We start from the raw sequence: 21904 nt of genomic DNA on the forward strand, positions 1-21904 counted from the left end.
GTGTAAATATGTGAGAGAGGCAGAGAGAGAGAGAGAGGAAGAAAGGTACCCTTCATGCATTTAACCCAGTACTTGCTCTACATGTCACCTTGCTGGGACATATCAATTATGTAAAATAAGGGAACTATTGATTGGATTTTAGCACAAGTGCCCTCCTTGTGCTAAATGCTAAAATCCGTACCCTCTATTTTGAATCTGTTTTTAAAATATCTGTGTTTGAGAACTTGTATGTGGTGAAGCCAGCATGTGCTTCAGGTCTGGCTGACCCCAAAGCCCATCACTAAGCATTAGAGTGAAGTTAATTCTTGGGGCTCTAATCCCACGCTGAGAGATGCCTGCCTTTGCTCCTGATGGGAGACTGGAAGGGAAGATGGACTCTTCCTCATCCCTGCTCCATCGCACATGCCTGGGCTCCAGCCCCACTCTGTTCCTTAAGGCCAGGGTCGCTGTACCAGTCCCAGCTAGACTGAGTACAGTGGCTCCCGTTTGCTTTCCTTCCTTTTTTTTTTTTTAAAGAAAGTCTTTGTTTTTATTTTATTTATTTATTTACCCTGGAGGAGGGCATGGCAATGCCCACTCCAGTATTCTTGCCTGAGAAAGCCCTTGCAAAGAGTCTGTGCTGGGTCTCCATTGCTGCACACAGGCTTTTCTCTAGTTGCAGTGAGAGGCAGCTACTCTCTAGTTGTGGTGTGCAGGCTTCTCTTTGGGGCGGCGTCTCTTGTTGCGGAGCACAGACCCTCGAGTTTAGGCTCAGTAGTTGTGGTGTATGAACTTAGTTTCCCTCCGGCATATGAAATCTTGCCAGACCAGGGATCGAAACTGTGATAAGGGATTCTTATCCACTGGACCACCAGGAAGTCCCCTGTGCTTTCATACATGACTGCCTCCATTGACAATCATTCCATAAAGATCCCTAAGTCTTTGCCCTTTGAACTGATGTTAAACTCCATCTCCCCAGAACATACTGGCACAATTAATATTGCTATTGCCGAAGGCAGGACTTCAACACTGTCAGGTTTGCCTTTTCTCTGACCAACTGTCCCAGCCTTTCTACCACTGAAATAGAGTGTATTGTGGAAAGATGTTGGAATAAGAACAGATTTTTGTTTCCATTTTTTTATGCAGGACTTTGAACCACTTTATTGTAATTTTAGAATTGTTACTGTAGTTGGAAGTTGGTTTTCAACAAATAGTTCTGTAAGTCAAGAATGAATAATTATTTTACAGTTTCTATGCAAACAATGTATTTATTTAAAAAATAAAGATTGTGGGTTTTTTTATGCAAGGATGTTGCCCACCTTCATGCAAGTCTGCATCTGCTAGTGTGTGACCTTTAGCAACTTGCTGTAACCTATATGAATGAGAGTAACCCTAGGTGCTCAGAACTGCTTCCCTCTATTTGCATCCTGATCTGGCTTATTCATGGAGCCCTCAACTTGCATCATCTGGGAAGGTCCACTTCTCCTCCTGAGACCTGCCTGCCTGAGCCTTGAGCCCCCTTTCCCTGATAATTAAGTGTGTTGAGATGTCTGAGTGCTGACGTCAACCTGACACTCTGGATGGGGCAAAACCAAGGTGGTAAACTCATTAACACCATTAGGATTTATAACAAAATAGCTCAAACAGTTCCAGTCATCAGGGGAGACGGAAAGGGTGTCCTGGGCCACCTACCAGCATCAGCACGTTGTTTCCTTCATCCTGAAGTTTCTCTTTCCGTTTTCCTTCCCCAAAATGGTCATAGCTTTGTGGTATTTCCTGATTATAATGCAATAGACATTCTTATTTTTGAAAGTGTAGAAAGGCACAAATAAGAGATAAAAATCAACCATAATTTCACTATTGGAGGAGGAAATGACAACCCACTCCCGTATTCTTGCCTGGAAAATTCCATGGATAGAGGAGCCTGGTGAGCTTTCCCTGCTGTTCTCTTCCCCTTGCAGTTAAATCTTTAACATATATAAATCTCCTTTATCTACCTCTCTTTAACTCTGCATATCTGTTTTTCTTTCTTTTCTTTCCTTCCTTTCCTCTCAGCTTATTTGTTAGTTTTATTTTCATTGCTTTATTCCCCACTTGGCACCTTGCTTTAGTTTTGTTTTCCACCTTGTGCTTTAGTTAGTTTTGTTCTGGTAGACATAATTTTTGGTTTCCTTTGTTCGCTGGGGCAGTCTATTGTACTTCATTTTTGTTGGACTGTTTTGATTTTGCTTATGGGTGTATATGTATATGTGTATATTCAGTCACACTTTTTATTGTTATAAACCTCTGCATCTACGTTGGGCTTTTGCAGTTCTGTGGAGTTTTCCTTTTTGCCCCCTATTTTCTTTCTTCTTCCATTTTTTTTTTCTTTTCTCTTTTTCAGAATTTTAACTTTTAATTTTTTAAACCTATTATATTTTTTTTCTACATTTATTCCTTTGTTTTCCTTTCCTGCTGTTCTTTTCCCCTTGAAGTTAATCTTTAATGTATATAAATCTTCTTCATCTACCTCTATTAACTTTGCATATCTATTTTTTCTTTCCTTTCCTCTCAACATGTTTGTTAGTTTTGTTTTCATTGCTTTATCCCCCACTTGTCACCTTGCTTTAGTTTTGTTTTCCACTTTGTGCTCTAGTTAGCTTTTTTCTTAACTGGTAAATACAATTTTTGATTTCCTTTGTTCACCAGGTCAAAAACACAAACACATGGAGATTAAACAACACGTTTCTAAATAACCAACAGGTTACTGAAGAAATCAAAAGGAAAATCAAAAAGTTTGTAGAAACAAATGACAATGAAAACACAACTCAAAACCTATGGGATGCAGCAAAAGCAGTTCTAAGAGGGAAGCTTATAGTAATACAATCCTACCTCAGGAAACAAGAAGAACATCGAATAGACAACCTAACTTTACACCTACAGCAACTGGAAAAAGAAGAACAAAAAACCCCAAAAATTAGTAGAAGGAAAGAAATCATAAAGATGTGAGCAGAAATAAATGAAAAAGAAATGAAAGAAACAATAGTAAAGATTAATAAACCTAAAAGCTGGTTCTTTGAGAAGATAAACAAAATTGACAAACCTTTAGCCAGACTCATCAAGAAAAAAAGAGAATAAAATCAACAAAATTAGAAATGAAAAAGGAGAGGTTACAACAGACAATGCAGAAATACAAAGGATTGTAAGAGACTATCATAAACAACTATATGGCAATAAAATGGATAACCTGGAAGAAATGGACAGATTCTTAGAAAAGTTCAATCTTCCAAGACTGAAACAGGAAGAAATTGAAATTATGAACAACCCAATTACAAGCACTGAAATTGAAGCTGTGATCAAAAATCTCCCCAAAAACAAAAGCCCAGGACCAGGTGGCCTCACAGGAGAATTCCATCAAACATTTAGAGAAGAGCTAATGCCTATCCTTCTAAAACTCTTTCAAAAAATTGCAGAGGAAGGAACATGTCCAGACTCATTCTACAAAGCCACTGTTACCCTGATACCAAAACCAGACAAACACAACACAGAAAAAGAAAACTATAGGCAAATATCACTGATGAACATAGAAGCAAAAATCCTCAACAAAATTTTAGCAAACAGAATTCAGCAACACATCAAAAAGCTCATACACCATGATCAAGTTGGGTTTATTCCCGGAATGCAAGGATTCTTCAATATGCAGTAATGAATCAATGTGATACACCATAGTAACAAATTGAAAGATAAAAACCATATGATAATCTCAACAGATGCAGAAAAAGCCTTTGACAAAATTCAGCACCCATTTATGATTGCTATGCTATGCTATGCTAAGTCGCTTCAGTCGTGTCCGACTCTGTGCGACCCCATAGACGGCAGCCTACCAGGCTCCTCCGTCCAAGGGATTCTCCAGGCAAGAATACTGGAGTGGGTTGCCATTTCCATCTCCAATGCATGCATGCATGCTAAGTCGCTTCAGTCTTGTCTGACTCGGTGCAACCCCATAGACAGCAGCCCACCAGGCTCCTCCGTCCAAGGGATACTCTAGGCAACAATACTGGAGTGGGTTGCCATTTCCTTCTCCACATTTATGATTAAAACTCTTCAAAAAATGGGCATAGAAGGAACCTACCTCAACATAGTAAAGGTCATTTATGAAAAGCTACAGCAAACATTATTCTCAATGGTGAAAAACTGAAAGCATTCCCCCTAAGATAAGGAACAAGACAAAGGTGTCCACTCTCACCATTATTATTCAACATAGTTCTGGAAGTCCTAGCTTCAGCACTCAGAGAAGAAAAAGAAATAAAAAGAATCCAGATTGGAAAAGGAGAAGTAAAACTCTCACTCTTTGCAGATGACATGATACTGTATAATAGAGAACCCTAAAGATAGTATCAGAAAATTACTGGAGCTAATCAGTGAATTTAGCAAAGTTGCAGGATACAAAATCAATACACAGAAATCATTTGCATTTCTATATACTAACAATGAAAAATCAGAAAGAGAAATTAAGGAATCAATCCCATTCACCATTGCAACAATAAGAATTAAATATCTAGGAATAAACTTACCTAAGGAGACAAAAGAACTGTACACAGAAAATGATAAGACACTGATGAAAGAAATCAAAGATGATGTAAACAGATGGAGAGATATTCCATGTTCTTGGGTAGGAAGAATAAATATTGTGAAAATGACTATAATACCAAATGCAATCAACAGATTCAGTGCTATCCCTATCAAATTACCAATAGCATTTTTCACAGAACTAGAACAAAAAAATTTCACAATTCGTATGGAAACACAAAAGACCCCAAATAGCCAAAGAAGTCTTGAGAAAGAAGAACGGAGCTGGAGGAATCAACCTTCTTGACTTCAGATACTACACAGCTACAGTCATCAAGACAGTATGGGACTGGTGCAAAAACAGAAATCTAGACCAATGGAACAAGATAGAAAGCCCAGAAATAAACGCATGCATCTATGGGTATCTTATTTTTGACAAAGGAAACAAGAATATACCATGAGGCAAAGACTGCCTCTTTAGTAAATGGTGCTGGGAAAACTGGACAGCTGTGTGTAAAAGAATGAAATTAGAACTCTTCCTAACACCATACACAAAGATAAACTCAAAATGGTACAGACCTAAATGTAAGACCAGAAACTATAAAACTCTTAGAGGAAAACCTAGGCAGAACATTCAGTGACATAAAGCAAGATCCTCTATGACCCACCTCCTAGAGTAACCGAAATAAAAACAAAAGTAAACAAGTGGGACCTGATTAAACTTAAAAGCTTTTGGACAGCAAAGGAAACTGTAAGCAAGCTGAAAATATAACCCCCAGAATGGGAGAAAATAATAGCAAATGAAACAACTGACAAAGGATTAAGTTCTTAAATACACAAGCAGTTCATACAACTCAATGCCAGAAAAACAAACAACCCAATCAGAAAGTGGAGAAAAGACCTAAACAGACATTGCTCCACAGAAGACATACAGATGGCTAACAAACACCTGAATATATGCTCAACATTGCTCATTATTAGAGAAATGGAAATCAAAACCACAATGAGATATCACCTCACACCAGTCAGAATGGCCATCATCAAAAAGTCTACAAACGATAAATGCTGGAGAGGGTGTGGAGAAAAGGGAACACTCTTGCACTGTTGGTGGGAATGTAAACTGATACAGCCACTATGGAAGACAGTATGGAGATTCTTTAAAAAACTAGGAATAAAACCACCATATGACCCAGCAATCCCACTCCTAGGCATATACTCTACTCTGAGGAAACCAAAATTGAAAAAGGCACGTGTATCCCATTGTTCATTGCAGCACTATATACAGTAGCTAGAACATGGAAGCAACTTAGATGTCCATTGACAGATGAATGGATAAAGAAGTCGTGGTATATATACACAGTGGAATATTACTCAGCCATAAAAAGGAATGCATTTGAGTCAGTTTTGATGAGGTAGATGAACCTAGAACCTATTACACAGAGTGAAGTGAGTCAGAAAGAGAAAGATAAATATTGTATTCTAATGCACATATACAGAATCTAGAAAATGGTACTGAAGAATTTATTTAGAGGGCAGCAGTTGAGAAACAGACAGAGAATAGACTTATGGACATGGGGAGAGGGTAGGAGAGGGTGAGATGTATGGAAAGAGTAACATGGAAACTTACATTGCCATGTGTAAAATGGATAGCCAATGGGAATTTGCTGTATGGCTCAGGAAACTCAAACAACCTAAAGGAGTGGAATGGGAGAGAGATGGAAGCGAGGTTCAAACGGGAGGGGGTATATGTTTACCTATGGCTCATTCATGTTGAGGTTTGACAGAAAACAATAAAATTCTGTAAAGCAATTATCCTTCAATAAAAAAATAACAATAACAAATGTATATTCTTTAAATTTTCTATTTCACTTAGAATATATCAGTGTTTTAGTATAGCTTTTTATGTTACTGTTACTCTGCTAAAGGGAGTTCACCTTTGTCTTTCTTATATAGACACCAAAATATTTTACCTCCAAATTATTGTTTTGGCTTCTTTGAAGAAGAAAGAAAACTTTAAAGTATTTGGAAGCATTCTGAGAGCAGACTCCTGAACCTTGACCATTATCCCCCTCCCCCAACCCATTATAGCTACCTCACTACAATAACACTTGTGTTCTTCAAAGCTCTCAACTTAATTTTGAAAATACATTTATCTGTGTTCACTCATTTTTCCAACTTATGTAACATTTAACTATTAATAGACTAACAAGTAAATTGGAATAAAGAGGCTAGAGAACTATAAAACTGACTCCTGCTAAACACATGAGCTATCTGGTGGGAACGCAAGTGGGTGGGCACAAAGGCACACAGCCTTCCATCCAGAACCTTCAGTGGGTCTGAGCATCAGTCCTGGAGGTTTTCCAGGCAGAAGGGGTGTATTGACTCAACTGATAAGTCAGCTAGATGGTTGGATATCAATTAGGAGAGTTGACACTGTAAGGAAATACACACAAACACATTAATATAATCTATTTACAAAATGTGAAATAATACTGCCCATATGGCCCATTTTTTTTTGTTGTTTACCATGTTGTTTATTTAGATGGTAATAAATGTAGTCTGACATTATCACTTTGGGTGATTTCATAGTACTCCATTGTATGGATATGCATCTTTACCCAATCCCTTACTAAGACCTTTTAGACTTTGTTTTCTTTTCCCTTTTTCTTTTGCACTTGTTTGTATTTTTATATGCTTGTTTGATTATTCCCTCAGGATAAATTTCTAGGAGTGAAACTGCTGCATCAAAGCATATCCATATTATTAAGATTTTGATACATATTGCTACCAACACTCCAGAAAATGTGTACCAACTTACATACCTCCAGTAATGTCACCCCCAGATTTTCCTCTTGGCCCCATCGCTGCTCCCCTCCTCACCCAGCCTCTCAGTGAGCAATGAGGACTCTCGGAAGGAAAAGGCTTGACGAATGTGAGATGAGGCTTCCCCATAGAGATGCCCACTGGGCTGAACAGTGGTACCAAAGTGGTGAATCCGTTAGAGACAGAAAATGCTCAAGGAGGGGAGGAAGTGGTGTGTGGGACTACCGCTTACCTTCATGGAATCTCGTGTGGCAGAGAGCGCCAAGGACGAGACCCCCCCCTCCCCAAGGACCTGGTTCTGATGGATACCTCTGTCACTTACAGGTTGTGTGACCTTTAGGCAAGTCATTTAACCTCTCTGAGCCTCAGTTTCTCTATCTATACAAGGATATATCCTCGTATATCATCTATACGAGGATAGCATTATCCTCGATTACAACGTTTATCTCAGTTTGCCTTACATACAGCTGGACAGGTTGCAGCCTCACTCTCACCAGCGAATTGCTGCCTTAGTTCAAGGAAGATGACCTTGGAGTTCCGTGCTTACAACCTGGGTTTTGTTTTGCTTCTAAGAACAAGTCCTTGCTTGCTACCATGGTTAGGGTCTTCGCCTTGAATTTGATAACCACATTGCCCATATTCTTGATTCCTGTGAAACTGGGTCCAGAAACAGCTGGAGACTGAAGTAGGGGTGAGGGGGACAGGAAGAGGGATACAAAGGCTTAGGACAATTTCATCCTGTGTGTCGATGATTACCATTAGATTTATTTCAACACAACCTGCCTAATCTTGAACCTCAGACTGCAAGATCGCCCTTCCTGAACCTGCCTACTCTTGGACTCCCTGTCTGGTCTTACCTGTCTCTGTCCTGCCTAGTGCACTTCATTTGACAATCCCATTTCTTTCAACTAAAGCAGTTCCTTTAACAACTCCCACTCACAGGTTGTGAGCACATATTAGATGTCAGGTACTGTGCTAAGAATTGTACCTGTATTATCCCTACTGACAGTCCCAGAAGGTAGGCATTCCCATTTTACAGGTGAAAAAACCATCTCAACAAATTCAGCAGCTTTACCACACAGCTAGACTGTTAATGAGCTGAGATCTAAGCCCATTTATGTAGTAACCAAGCCTGTGTTGTTAGTCATTGCCAACAACCAGGAGAGGTGGGGAGAACAGTGTTCAACTCTCTTCCCATTTTATAGAGGAGCAAGTTGAGTCTCAGAGCATGTCAGAATCACACAGCTGGTCTATAGCAGAGCCAAGCCTAAAGCCAGATCCCAGTAAAGGCAATCTGGAAGGAGCTGTCACTCAGAGAGGTCACTGAAACTTTGAGGGATGGTCTTCTGGTACCTAAAGTGGGAAAAAACAAGAGATACTTTGAAATCTTGCAGAGGGATTTAAAATATTCACTTACAGGCTTTTTGGCACAACCCAAGAAGCATCTGTGGAGACAAGGATGAGTTGTCCCTGTCCCTGTCTACGGGAACCTTGAAATGCAAATGCAACGTGACAGAGTTGCAGATGGAGTTGGCAAGGAGCACTTCCTGTTATATCAAGGAGACTTCCTAGAGGGATGCATCTTCATTAGTCCTTGAAGGGTTGATATAATTGGAACAGAGTCGGTGGTGCCTGCATACCTGGTGAGCATACAGTCCTGACTTCAGACTGACACGTACCAGATGGCTCTTGTGAGCCAAGCAAACAGTAGAGCAAGCTTTACATGCTTCATGATGTTATTTTTAAAGTTATCCTTACTAATGTGTAGGCTGTGTTTGCTTCTTATGTTGCTGGATGAAATAAAGAGAAGAATGTTCTATGTTGCAGACCTGTGCTCACTACCCTGAACTTGAGTTTCACGGTCTCCTCATTTTAAGAGCCCTCTACGAAGCTCTTTAGGCAGCGATCTCTTCAATAGTCTTCCCATGAGTTCCTGTTGAGGACATATCTTCTTTAGTCACCTGCTTTAAGTGTTCATTAGTGCTTTCCCATCCATTATGTCATTTAATCCTTACACTATTCTCAGGAGGAAGATGTGCAGAAAGTATTCCCATTTCACAGAAGAGAAAATTGAGGACTCAACATAGGGGTGACAAGTAGGCTTCAATTCATATCAATTTCCTGGACCACTGTATTGAGGGTTCTGAGGGGAGGTCTAGGGGTTCACTGAAAACTAATGCTGTGATCAATTAGTGATAGCTTACAGTGAATGGGGTCGGATTCGTGCTCTTCGAAGAAGATTTAACCTCGGGACCGGGGACCAGGCTTGATTACTCAAGAGCTTTGTATAGCAGAGTTTTATTAAAATATAAAAAGGGAGAAAGCTTCTGACATAGATCTCAGAATGGTGACAGAGAGTGCCCCCCTAGTGTTAGCAAGGGAGTTATATACTTTTTAAATTAGTTATTACAATAAATCAAGAGAATGTCTCAAGGTTGTAAAGATCTTACTAGATCCACTCCTATAATTTACATTTTAAGATAATAGGCTTAGCCAGAAGATTTTCAGGAAGGAGAAACTGTCCTCAAGCAGGATACATCGTTGTTATATAATCCTTAGTACAAAGTTTAAACTGAGTTGTCTGTTGTGTAATCATCAGTTCTAGGCTTAAAGAGAAAAACGTTTTATGAGACTAAGGAATGTAAAGGAAAAAAAAAGATGTTTGTCCTTTGCTTCTCCTTGAGAATTTCAGACCCCTATCTCCTCCTTGAGAGCCCCAGACCCCTTTCTTCTCCTCAGGGACCCCGGACTTCTTATCAACTTGCCTAGGAACTGAGTCTCTCATTAGCAGTGTCTGCCCTGGACATAGATAAGGAGGCAGGCACCTATGCTGGTGAGTTAAAGGTCTTAGATTTCCTAATTCCCAACTGGGATTTTTTCCCACCACATGTTCCTCATAGAGGACTTGTGGGAGGAGGCACAGGTATATAGATACAGGTAGGAAATGGTACAGAGTAAATGCCCAGTGTAGTAGACTAAAAATGGTCTTCCAAAAGATATCCATGTCCTAAACCCTGGAATCTGTGTTACCTTATACAGCAAAAAAAGTGTGTGTTGGGGGTCCTTTGTGGATGTGATTAAGGATCTTGAGGTAGGGAGAGCATTCTTGATTATCCAAGTGAGCCCTAAATGCAATCATGTGTATATTCATAAGAGGGGGCCAGAGAGAGCTTTCACAGAGGAGAAGGCGAAAATAAGGCAAAGAGAGTTTTAGATGTTTCCACAAGCCAGGGAATGCTGACGAGAAGTTGAAAGTGACAAGGAATGGATTCTTCCTTAAGTCCTTTAGAGTTTGTGCAGCCCTGCCAACACCTTGATTTTGGCCCAGTGGTGCTGACTTCAGATTTCTGGCCTCCAGAACCATGAGAGAATATATTTCTGTTTTTTAAAGCCACCAATTTTGTGGCATATTGTTACAGCAACCACAGAAAATGGATATACTCAGTTATATATTTTTATTGAGGTTTAGTTGATATGCAATACTATATGTTTCAGGTATGCAACAGTGAGTCACCATTTTTAAAGGTTATACTCTGTTTATAATCATAATAAAACATTGGCTATATTCCCTGTGATGTGTAATATACCCCTGCAACTTATTCATTTGGTACATAGGAGTTTGTACCTCTTAATTCCCTACCCCTCTCCTGCTCCTCCCCTACTCCCTCCCCGCTGGTGACCGGTGGTTTGTTCTCTATATCGGTAAGTCTGTTTCTTTTTTGTTATATTCACTAGTTTTAGTTTTTAGATTCCACATGTAAGTGATATCACACTATATTTGTCTTTGACTTATTTCACTAAGCATAATACCCTCCAGGTCTGATCTATGATGTTGCAAATGGTAAAATTTCATTCTTTTTCTTGCAACTGAGTAATATTCCATTGTGTTTGTGTGTACCCTACATTTTCTTTATCTACTGATCCACTCATGAGCACTTAGGTTCCTCCATAGTTTGTCTTTTGTAAATAATGCTGCTATGAACTTTGTATACTCAAAGTAGTATTAATTTTCCCTCTTTGCAATTTTTCTGAGCTCTGGAAAATAAAGTGCACATATATTGTGCAACAAATAATATGTATTTCCCATATAAATCTCATTGTCAATAGAAGAGACCTCCACTGTGAGTAGATACGTTTAAAGCAGAATCTAATGTCTATAAAGATCATGCTTATATGTTTACTGTACAAGGATGTTTACATGGATACTAATTAAAAATTAATTAGTCTGCTCCATTTTCTACCGGAACAATTATTTGTCTGACATTTTCTGCAGTTTATCTTCAATAACCCATGGTTGGGATAATAGCTTTGTGAACAAATGTGAACCTTTCATTCCAAGGAAAAGGTTTGCCTCTGTATTTTAAGGGTTTTTTTTTTGTTTGTTTGTTTTGAAGGCGTTAGGGATTTTCCTCCTTCAGGAAGAGGCTGGTAAAGAAGCAAAAATTTGGCCTGCCATGAAATTAGCACACAGGCAGGCTGAATATCCAAGGTCAGCAAACTGAAGGCAATAAATCATGTCATCTCAGCACACAGCCCATGGAGCCTAAATTAGAAAAAAACATCCATTATGAGAAATGAAATTCTTAATAATGAAATCCTCTTCATGAATGGATGTATGTTGGGGAGGTTATGAAATGTGACTTGGAAGAGGTTTGGAATGTTAATATCTGAGAATTCAGAAGATGACTGTCATAGATAATTGCAGTGCAAATAATAAATTGTGAGTCACTGTGCCACTTTTTTTTTTTAATATTCTACTCATGTCACACTCAGGAGAAAACACCTGCTACAGGAAGATGCGGAAGACATGGACCTATCAGGAAAATCACTGTCAAAAGAGCCTCAGTGAAGATTTCCCCCAGGCTGGACACCCTGGATGGGTTCTGGGTGCTTCACTGGGCTGATGGTATTTAATCCCATCCCACCCCCATCCCCTTGCAGAGGAGCCTGAGGCACTGAGTTCTTGTGCAGTAAAAACCTTACTCCTTGTCCTCTGCCCTTTCTTAGTGACCACACTGCTTCTCGGGACATACACCGCTGCCTTGTCAAAGCCCAGCATGGGCTTCATCTTCAGCCTCCCTTAGGCACGTGCTGAATCAAGTTAATCTATAACTGGTATTTATTGAGTGGAATTAGGAAATGGGCTGCTTTACCCTTGGCTGGGTAAGAAAAAAGCTGTGTTTAGAGTGTGCTGATCTGGTTTCTTAGGCCCTACCTGAGTTACCCCGGGGAAACTAGCTTCAAATTGCCTTGGGACCAGAACAGACTGGACTGAGCAGGATTTCTGCAGCCCTTTAGTTAAGCTAAACCTTCTCTGGCATAGAATAACCTCAAATAACTCCTGTCTTTATTTACAGAAAGCCTGGAGGAGTCCCATGTGAGCTAATGTATCACATTACACACTTTCATTACTATCCAGCACCACCGAACTCTAGCCTAAGCAAGTGCAGTATTTAATGCCATAAACAAAACAGGTGGGTTTCCTGTTTTTGAGACTGGGTAATTTATTTTAGTAGCTGCAAAGTCCTGAAAAAAAAAAAAAAGATTCCTTTCTCTGAGTATGGCTCTGAGAAGCCCCGTGGAGGTGTAGCTGGTGAAATCCCTGCCTGCCAGCACAGGTGGTGCTTGTGGTCAAGAGCCCACCTGCCAATGAAGGAGACGTGAGAGATGCAGGATCAATCCCTGGGTCAGGAAGATCCCCCAGAGGAGGGCATGGCAACCCACTCCAGTGTTCTTGCCTGGAGAATCCCTATGGACAGAGGAACCCGACGGGCTACAGTCCATTCAGTCACACAGAGTCAGACATGACTCAAGTGACTTAGCACACTCAGGCAGACTAAAACCTACTGAGCTTCCATGTCTCGTCAGAGGCAATTCAGCTAGTAATTGGCCAAGCAAAGACTTGAAAGCTGTACCTCTTGACTCTTCATCCAGCTCCTCACACAGACCCACATGTCCCCTTAAAGGCTGCCCGGCGTCAGCGCTGGTGGAGGAGGAAGCTAAAACAGGGAGGGATGGGGCTCTTGCCTCAGACCCTCTGTGGGGCCGATCACAGCTGGAGGCCTGGCCTCTGGTGCCCTGGATTCAGTCACAGGTCTCTATTCACCTTTCTGAGTGTGCCCCACCCTGGGGGTATCCCAGCCCTGTGGGCAGTTCCTGGTTGGGTTATGTGTGGCCTCCATGGCCTGAGATAGAGCCCGTGCCATGGGCTACACCACTGCTCTCCACAGCAAAGGCGACCCGGGATGCTGTGCTCCTAAACCCGTCCTGACAGAGGCAGGGCACGTGTGAAATGTGGACACGAGTCACGTGACTAGCTGAAATTAGGAACCGTGATGCCCTGGGTTAACCTCCGATGTATCGCCTTTTCTCCTCGGTTCCTCCTCAACCTCATCGGCCCAGGCCTTTGGCTGGGGCTCCTAACAGTCTTTCCTCCCTCACCTGCATGGAATCATCAAGAGGAATTGTGTGCCCGCGTGTTGTACGTTCTGCGCTGGCTCCGGGGTTGCAGCAGTGAACAGAAAGGACGCGGCCCCTTCGCTCAGACAGTCACAGACCGGAGGCACGGGCAGTTACAATACGGTAAGGGAAGCGCTGAGCTGTAAAGCTGTGGGGTGTGGACAAGGACAGTCCTTCCAGCCTTGGGGTGTGGGGGGATGCTCGGAGACTTTGCAGGGCACATGCCCTCTTGCTCCTCCCATCCCCCCACCTCCTCTCTCACCAAAATCTCCTGCTACTGCTAAGTCACTTCAGTCGTGTCTGACTCTGTGCGACCCCATAGGCGGCAGCCCACCAGGCCCTGCCATCCCTGGGGTTCTCCAGGCAAGAATACTGGAGTGGGTTGCCATTGCCTTCTCCAGTGCATGAAAGGGAAAAGTGAAAGTGAAGTCACTCAGTCGTGTCCGACTCTTAGCGACCCCATGGACTGCAGCCTACCAGGCTCCTCCGTCCATGGGATTTTCCAGGCAAGAGTACCGGAGTGGGGTGCCATTGCCCTCTGAGTGCCTATTATTTAAGAGATGTTGTCCCAGGTGTTATGGGGAGTTGGCTCCAGATTTCTGTGACCCTCGGTTCTGGACTACTTTTTAAAACAAGTAAATCTTATCTTCTCCCATTTCCTGATGCATTTGTTTCCCCACTACCCAGGAACCCAGTTCCCTTCACTGCCTCCAGGTGGTCCAAAGTCCTTTATCCCACCTACCTGGCCTCTCCCTCCAAGAGGTGCCCCTGATCTCAGCATTTCCTCCAGCTCATGTCTGCCTGTTCCCAAACCCAAACTGCTGTTTTCTCAGACAGAAGCACTGGAATTGGATGAATTCTGTTTATTTTCCCTCTGTTGTGGGTTGAATATGTCCCCCTGTGAGGTATGTTGAAGTCTGAACTCCTGGCACCTGTGAATGTGACCTTATTTGGAAATGGGGTCTTTGTAGAGACAGTCAAGTTAAGATGAGCTCATACGGAATCAGGGTAGAACCTAATTCAATGTCTTTATAAGAGGAGGGATGCTTGGACGCACAGAGAGACACAGGGAGAGAATGCCACGAAGAGGCAGAGATTGATGTGCTCACAAACCAAGGAATAAGAATTGCCAGCAACTACCAGAAGCTAGGAGGAGGCAAGGAAGAATCCTCCTAGAATGCTCAAGGAGATCATGGCCCTGCATACGCCTTGATTTAGGACTTCCTCAAAGTCCTAAATTAGGACCAGTCCTGATTTAAGACTTGCCTCTAGAATTAAACCAGACAGAGGATGAGATGGTTGGATGGCATCACTGACTCAATGGACATGAATTTGAGCAAACTCCCGGAGATGGTGAAGGGCAGGGAAGCCTGGCTTGCTGCAGTCCCTGGCATCGCAAAGAGTCAGACATGAGAACAACTGAACAACAACTAGAATTAAGTCACCCAGTCTGGTGTTTTGTTATGGCAGCCCTAGGAAACCAATACATCCTTCTGAATGTGTTTACTTGTAAGGACAAAGGCATCTCTAATTCGTGGAATTTCAGGTGGTGTTATGTCCCCTCCTCTGTGAATTGTCCCCATATACAGTCCTTGCTAAATCCCTTCATGATCATGGCAAAAACAAGCTACTCCATCACCACCAACTGGTCAGGGTAGATAAGCAACCCAGAGCCATCTAAGCCCTTGAACAAGAACAACCAAATGGATTCTCTTTTTCAAAATTCTGAATGAGGAGGCACAGAGACGATGATAAGCAGGTAGTGGGTGCTGGGACTGTAAACTCTTACAGAGTCAGGGCTGGAGTCAGTGTCACCTGCAAGCAGAAGTAATGGGGAAGCAGGAACCACAAGAAAGCAGAGGGTACCTTGCTCTACAGAGAGAAGAGGACCAATGTCCAGAGGCACAAACACGAGAGAGAAAATAGTGACCATGGTTACCTTAGTTTTTGAGAGTATCTCACTGCTTAACTCTAGTCTCACAAAAGACTTGGCAGCAGGCAGTAAGGAGCCACAGAAGATTCAAGGGAGTGGCAGGGTTTCTATCATTTTATTTGATGTTCTGCCTCTTCTACCATCTCACCCACTCCCGCCCTAGCCAACTATCCATATCTCTACTGGTCAGATTCATCAGAAACTCACTGGCCTTGGGAATGAACTCAGTCCCTCCTGCTTAGGAGATCCAGATTTTGTCTGGATTCACCATCCAATCAAAGCACAGTGTGGAATTTTTTCATTTAGAAACTGAGATGACAACCAATTCAGCCTCTTATGGTCCCTTCTATATTCTTGAACAACTTGCACCGGAGCAAGCCAGCTTAGCCAGTTACCATGGACACCACTCTGTCACTATAATCAGAGCCGACAGGCAGCAGCTAACAGCAGATTTAACTAGTGTCTTGTCCTCTAGGGAAGGCACAGCTGAGGGAAATGTAGCTTTTCTCACTAACGTAAATAGTTTAGTGTGCAGAACAGGGAGGTGAAGGAAAGAGGAGGACAGTTCTATCAAATGGCACAACCCAATGTCCTTTTTGAAACAAGGAGTAAATACTGGCTGGGAGAACCTTGATCATATTTGCTATGAAGTCAGGAATATTCCAGAGTTGGGTCATGATCATTGTTTAGGCTGAGTTTTCCCTATAATCTCAGGTTTTCTCAGTTTCCTTTGTACCTAGTAACATCCAACATTTATACAGTACTTATTATATGCACATTTCATACATTCGTTAATTTAATCCCTACAACTACTCTGTGGAGTAGGTTTTATTACTAGTCCCATTTTGCAGATGAGAGTGGTAAGGTCTCTTCCATAAGCTCTAGCCTGATGCCCCTGGGGGCAATTGGCTTTCCTCACGAAGTGATGTTTAAGTGTATTCTAGGAGCACAGAGGCTAGGGGAGGTGGATATGTAAAGCAACAAGTACAGAGCTCTTATGGATGAATATAGAAGGTAGAGCAGGGGTTCTTGCTACCCTAGAGTCAAGGTAGATGTATTACCTAATCCTGAGTGTTGCTGTCATGATTTGGATACAACCAGAACATTTTCCTTAGGAGCAGGTATTCAAATGTGGGACTGCAATCAGGTGACTAAGACTCAAAACAGCAACCAGCAAAATATACTTCCTGCTTCACCTTCTTTCTCTTCCTCTCTCTACCCCTCCCCGCCCCCACACACACATACACACACACCTGTATGAATCTGGTTAATCTGGCAAGTAAAATATAAGATGTGTACCATGTCCTCCTAACCCAGATCATATTAACTGAGGTTTTTAGGGTACCTCATCACCAGATCTTGATAAATAGTATATAAAAGGAAGTGAAAGAATCACTTTCAGTTTTTAACTGTGAAGGTTTTTCACAGATAGAAGACACGTAATCGAGCAAGACTTCTAAGCAATCCCTGCCCTGTCCCTCAACCCCCAGTGCTGAAAATCTGTGAGATTGGTGGTACTTAGAAAGCTGAGACTGCCAAGGGCTGGTGAGATAGCCGTGATGGGTCAGGAGAGTTGCCCTAATCCTATCTCCATCAGTAACTTGCAGGGTGATCTTGCTCAAGTCACTTCCCTCCCCAAGCCCGAGTCTCCCCATTTATAAACAGAGGAAGTTAGAAAAGTCCTTTGAGCTAGTTTATGAATTATGAAAACCACCCTCTATCCTACCCTACCCTACCCTATGCCCACGCCCCACCCCCGACCCCCTCCCAGGCCCCCCTCCCAGGCTAAAGCAGGTCCCTAGGTTATATTCTTGGTACTTTTCCTTGTTAGCACTTATCGTTTCACTTCTTCTTCTTTTTTTTTAAAAGTCTGTTTATTTGCCTCTATCAGTATTTGCCCTCTCCAAAATACTTGAACTCCAGAAAAGCAGCGATTGTACTGTTCACCACTATCCTCATATGTTTTAGCCTGTGTCTGGCACATACTAGGAACTCAATAAACATTTGTTGCCTGAAGTGTTCCTAGCAAATACTCCTCCTCACTCCAGCCCTGCTGGCCTGGTACCAGAGAGGACTGGGGATTCCTAACTGGTGTCTGTGGGAATATCTGTGCTAACAAATGTGTGGGTTTTTCTGTTTGTTTGGTTGGTTTTTTTTCTGTTGTTATTGACATTGCAAAGGGTCACTTTGGTGCCAGCATTGAAATGATTACAATGAGCCCCTGTTTCAAAAAAATTGCCCCGTCCTTTTCAGGGCTATGGAAGAAACGAGAAGGCCGGATTTAAAAGTTGAGTCAGAATGAAGTCAGTTGGTGCCCATAGTGTGGCAGTGAGGATTACCAAACCATAATGTGGAAATTTTTTTCAAAGCCAAGAATTGTTAAGCATTGTGCAGTCATCACTTCTTAGAGTGATTTATGAAGTTGAACAACTTTTGATTTCATTTTGAAAACCATCACTTGAGCTGTATTCATTCATCAGTTCATTTGTTTGGACAGCACTTCTTTTATAGGCTTCAGCACATGCCAGACCTGGTGCAAAGCATGGTGAGGGACGTAAAGACAATGAGTGCCAGAAGCCCATGGCCAAGTAGAGGGTCTACCCAAGGACTGCAAGGCTAACTCTAAGAGGGCAGTGTCTGTGAGTCCATTTGATTAAAGTCTGTCTCTTGCTGCTAGACAGTAAGCCCCAGGAAGCCAAGGGATAGCATTTTGGTCTTGCTCCATACTGAATCTCCAGCTCTAAATGGTGCCTAATCTGTAGTCGTTGTTGTTCAGTCGCTCAGTCATGTCCTACTATGCAATCCCATGGACTGCTGCATGCCAGGCTTCCTGGTCCTTCACTATCTCCCTGAGTATGCTCAAACTCATGTCCACTGAATTGGTGATGCCATCTAACCATCTCATCCTCTGTTGCCCCTTCTCCTCCTGCCTTCAATCTTTCCCAGCATCAGAGTCTTTTCTAGTGAGTCAGTTCTTCACATCAGGTGGCCAAAGTACTGGAGTTTCTGCTTCAGCATCAGTCCTTCCAATGAATATTCAGGACTGATTTCCTTTAGGATGGACTAGTTGGATCTCCTTGCAGTCCAAGGGACTCCCAAGAGTCTTCTCCAACACCACAGTTTAAAAGCATCGATTCTTCAGCACTCAGCTTTCTTTATAGTCCAACTCTCACATCCATACATGACCACTGGAAAAACCATAGCTTTGACTAGATGGACCTTTGTCAGCAAAGTGATGTCTCTGCTTTTAATATGCTGTCTAGGTTTGTCACAGCTTTTCTTCCAAGGAGCAAGTGTCTTTTAATTTCATGACTGTGATTACTGTCTGCAGTGATTTTGGAGCCCAAGAAAATAAAGTCTGTCACTGTTTCAATTGTTTCCCCATCTATTTGCCATGAAGTGATGGGACCGGATGCCATGATCTTAGTTTTTTGAATGTTGAGTTTTAAGTCAGCTTTTTCACTCTCCTCTTTCACTTTCATCAAGAGGCTCTTTAGTTCCTCTTCTTTCTGCCATAAGGGTGGTGTCAACTGCATATCTGAGGTTGTTGATATTTCTCCTGTCAATCTTGATTCCCGCTTGTGCTTCATCCAGCCCGGCATTTCCCATGACATACTCTGCATGTAAGTTAAATAAGAAGGGTGACAATATACAGTCTTGACGTACTCGTTTCCCAATTTGGAACCAATTTGTTGTTGCATGTCTGGTTCTAACTGTTGCTCCTTGACCTGCATACAGGTTTCTCAGGAGGTAAGTAAAGTGGTCTGGTATTCCCATTTCTTTACGAATTTTCCATGGTTTGTTGTGATCCACAGGGTTGAAGGCTTTAGTGTAGTCAATAAAGTAGGAGTAGACGTTTTTCTGGAATTCCCTTGCTTTAGTGGATGGTAGCAATTTGATCTCTGGTTCCTCTGCCTTTTCTAAATCTAGCTTGTACATCTGGAAGTTCTTAGTTCATGTACTATTAAAGCCTAGCTTGAAGGATTTTGAGCATTACCTTGCTAGCATGTGAAATGGGTTCAATTGTACAGTAGTTTGAACATTCTTTAGCATTGCCCTTCTTTGGGATTGGAATGAAAACTGACCGTTTCCAGTCCTGTGGCCACTGCTGAGTTTTCCAGATTTCCTGGCATATCGAGTGTAGCACTTTCACAGCATCATCTTTGAGGATTTGAAATAGCTCAACTGGAATTCCATCACCTCCACTAGCTTTGTTTGTAGTGATGCTTTCTAAGGCCCACTTGACTTCACATTCCAGGATGTCTGGCTCTAGGTGAGTGATCACACCATCGTGATTATCTGGGTCATGAAGATCTTTTTTGTGCAGTTCTTCTGGTCTGTAGTAGGGACCCAATATATATTTGCAGAATGAGAGAAGGAGTGTCATCTAAAAGAGATTAAAGGGATCTCCCTGGTGGTCCAGTGGTTAAGAATCCACCTTCCAATGCAGGGGACACTGGTTCGATCCCTGGTCGGGGAACTAAAATCCCACATGCCCTGGGGCAACTAAGCCCACAGGCTGCAACTAGAAAGAAGCCATTGCCTTCCACAATGAAGATCTGGCATGCTCCAACTAAAAACCAATGCAGCCAAAAAAAAAAAGAGAGAGAAAGTATCTGGCCCAGAAGATCCCATAAGGAAATACTACCATATACTTAAAGGAGTGTTTTTTAAAAATGAAAGAGGTTTTAAAAACATGTTATGGGGATTGGAGAGGTAGAGCTTAGTCTCAGCTGGAGATATCACCTGATCAAAACTGGGGGGGACTGTCAAAATTAGGGTTAGTGTTCCCACTGTTGCTCTCAGACCCATTTTACAGATGAGGAAACTGTCACAGAGAGGGAGAGGGATTTTCCCAGGGTCACACAGTGTTATTCTCTCTGACTGATAAGGATAAGAGGCTTATGGAAGCTTCCTGATGGGAGAGACTGACTGTGGGGGAAACTGGGTCTTGTTCTGATGGGTGAGGCCATGCTCAGTAAATCTTTAATCCAATTTTCTGTTGATGGGCGGGGCTGTGTTCCTTTCCTGTTTGACTGGAGACCAAACTATGGTGGAGGTAATGAAGGTAATGGCGACCTCCTTCAAAAGGTCCCGTGCACGCACTCCCACACTCAGTTCTCCCGACACTGAGGCAGGCCACCGCTGACCCACACCTCTGCCGGAGACTCCTGGACACTCACAGGCAAGCCTGGGTCAGTCTCTTGTGGGGTCACTGCACATTTCTCCTGGGTCCTGGTGCGCACAAGGTTTTGTTTGTGCTTTCCAAGAGTCTGTTTTCCCAGTCCTGTGCAAGTTCTGTAATCAAATCCCACTGGCCTCCAAAGTCAAATTCCCTAGGGGTTCTCTGTCCCTTTGCCAGAGCCCCAGGTTGGGAAATCTGTTGTGGGTCCTAGAACTTTCTTAACAGTGTGAGAATTTGTTTGGTATAACTGTTCTACAGTTTGTGCGTCGTCCGCTCAGTGGCTCTATGGTGGGGTTAATGGCTACCTCCTCCAAGAAGGTTTATGTCACACCCAGGACTGCTGCACCCAGAGCCCCTGCCCCTACAGCAGGCAACTGCTGACCTGTACCTCCACAGGAGACACTCAAACCCTCAAAGGCAGGTCTGGTTCAGTCTCTGTGGAGTCTCCTGGTGCACACAAGGTTTTGTTTGAGTCTTCTGAGCATCTTTGGTGGGTATGGGGTTTGATTCTAAAGGCAATTTTGCCCCTCCTACCATCTTGCTGGGGCTTCGCCTTTGCCCTTGGACGTGGGGTATCTTTTTTTGGTGGGATCCAACATTCTCCTGTCAATGGTTGTTCAGCAGCGAGTTGTGATTTTGGAGTTCTTGCAGGCAAACTTGCCTTGTCTAATTCAATGAAACTATGAGCCATGCTATGTAGGGTCACCCTAGACGAGTCATGGTGGAGAGTTCTGACAAAATGTGGTCCACTGGAGAAGGCACTGGAAAACCACTTCAGTATTCTTGCCTTGAGAACCCCATGAACAGTATGAAGAGGCAAAAAGATATGACACTGAAAGCTGAACTCCCAAGATTGGTGGGTGCCCAATATGCTACTGGAGAAGAGTGGAGAAATAACACCAGAAAGAATGAAGAGATGGAGCCAAAGCAAAAACAACACCCAGCTGTGGATGTGACTGGTGATGGAAGTAAAGTCC

The 21904-nt window shown here is 42.6% G+C and overlaps 1 protein-coding gene across 1 annotated transcript in view; it reads left to right on the plus strand.

The window, feature by feature from the left end:
* Nucleotides 1–21904, plus strand: part of ZDHHC13 (zDHHC palmitoyltransferase 13) — a 184324-nt gene that overhangs the window by 105538 nt on the left and 56882 nt on the right. The window contains exons 5-7 of the mRNA XM_081533725.1: nucleotides 12124–12256; nucleotides 12708–12824; nucleotides 13753–13932. The gene's annotated coding sequence lies outside the window, so the exon portion shown is untranslated. The remainder of the gene's footprint in view (nucleotides 1–12123; nucleotides 12257–12707; nucleotides 12825–13752; nucleotides 13933–21904) is intronic.

This window comes from Giraffa tippelskirchi, chromosome 10, assembly GCF_054371585.1.
Source record: "Giraffa tippelskirchi isolate mGirTip1 chromosome 10, T2T-mGirTip1v1.2.pri, whole genome shotgun sequence".
Lineage (NCBI taxonomy): Eukaryota > Metazoa > Chordata > Mammalia > Artiodactyla > Giraffidae > Giraffa > Giraffa tippelskirchi.